This window comes from Leucopleurus acutus (assembly GCF_964270905.1).
Source record: "Leucopleurus acutus genome assembly, chromosome: 19".
NCBI classification, from domain to species: domain Eukaryota; kingdom Metazoa; phylum Chordata; class Mammalia; order Artiodactyla; family Delphinidae; genus Leucopleurus; species Leucopleurus acutus.
The window spans coordinates 15,723,645-15,725,725 of record NC_139161.1 but is presented as its reverse complement, the minus strand read 5'-3'; positions in this window follow the sequence as shown (position 1 = coordinate 15,725,725).

The window sequence follows — 2,081 nt, the reverse complement described above, 5'->3', positions numbered from 1 at the left end:
AATTTCTACATTTTCTAAACAGCTCATTGCAAACTACTTTTTCATAGATATCAAAATTATTCTTGCTTTTGTCTAATACATTCTTAGCAGCTGGAAATGTTGACATCTTTGGAATTCTGACCAGTAAAAAAGTTTAAGTCATAGTATGGTTTCCCTTTCCTAATTCTTGCTAGTAGATAGATGCCTTGCGGTTATTCCCCTAGCAACCAGCTGCACTCCGCTGCCCCTACCTGGTTCAAAACTGCCTGGGCCTCAGCAGGAAGGAGAAAAGCAAAGCTGGCACTTACCTCAGCACAGGGCTGCCCTTCTGACCTCCTAACAGCCCTCTCAGCAATAAGCACCTGAGTTTATGTGACTTAAGTGGCATTAGTTTTTTTATCGTTTGTGAAAGAAGCCAGAGGCAGCAGATGACAATGACCCTTCAGTTTCAGGGAATAATTTCGCAATCCCCCAAGGAACCTTGATTAGATTTGGGTTTTCGTAAGGCTCCTTAGCCACACACTTTCAGACTGATCTCTTGGATTACCCTAAAGAATAGCTGATTTCACTCACTCTTCACTGTTAAGGTCAATGAGTGAGTAACAGTTTTGTAGTAGTTGTGATTAAAGATGGATTTTGGTTGGAAAGAATATTCTTTTCAAGTTTTATCACTCAAAAAAAAGATTCCAGACCAGACTTCTGGCCTTTGCTAAACAAAAGTAGTGTTATTTTTGATCAGTGCTATGTATGCCTGGAGAAAAATTCCCAGAATGAAGGATAGCTAGATAGGAATTTTATAAGCAAGAAAACCAGCCGTCCCACTCCTAGGTATTTACCAAAAAAAAATTTTTTTAAGGTGATCTCATCCATTATGCTTGTTGTTGTTCTTTAATGCATTTAATAAAGGAGCACATGTATAACTGTATTACAAGTTTGAGGGGTTGCAATTTTTTATTGTGGAAAAATATAAATAATATAAAATTTATTATTTTATATTTAAGTGTATATCATCCATTACTTTTTTTTCCTTTTAGAAAAAGGAAAATACATGTTCCATATTGATGGAGACAGTGGCTTATAATGTAAAATTATAACATGCCAGGAAGAAACAATGAAGATAGTGAAGGATCCCAAAACTGTTTAATGAAATAACCTTGAAGTAATTTTGTGTTACCTTGAATATTCAAAACTGTCTAAGTATATTTGCCAGTCTTTATAATGTTATGTTTGGGACAAAAATAGATAACATTATAGATAAGTGATTATATTTTCTAAATAAAAGACAAAATTTATGGTTTGACAAGAGATTTTTTTTTTTTTTTTTGGTATGGCTGTGAGTATAACAGGCAACCTAAGAGATTTAACTTGGATGCCAAAATATTAGAATTCCTGAAATATTTCCTTGGATCAGTGTGATAACAGGACAGAATATTTTTAAGTACATCTGTCTTGGAAAATTTTAAATGTGCAGTAATATATTCTATTAAATTATCACACTGTTGATGACAGCATAAATTGGCCTCTCTCTGATGGAATACAGTATAGCAACAGGTACTCAGCCATTCATTCACCAATTATTTCCTGAGTTGCAAACTGTGTGGTGGACCCTGTTCTCAGACCTGGATATCTAACAGTGAGCAAACAGATAAAATGCTCTGACCTCCCAGAGCTTAATAACGGAGCTAATTATAACCATTCATTCAGCACTTCCACTTCTAGAAATTAATCCTAAAGAAATAATCATGAGGGTGGGAGGGAGGGAGACGCAAGAGGGAAGACATACGGGGACATATGTATATGTATAACTGATTCACTTTGTTATAAAGCAGAAACTAACACACCATTTTAAAGCAATTATACTCCAATAAAGATGTTTAAAAAAAAAGAATTATGAATGTACAAAATGATTTAGTTATAAGGATTTTTCTCATGGTGAATTTTTAATAGTAAGAAACTTAAAGTAGCCTAATTGTCCAATATATTATGATACAGCTATACAAAACAATACAAGGGTCATTAAAATTATGTCATAAAAGCATATTTCAGGGCTTCCCTGGTGGCACAGGGGTTAAAAATCTCCCTGCCAATGCAGGGGACACAGG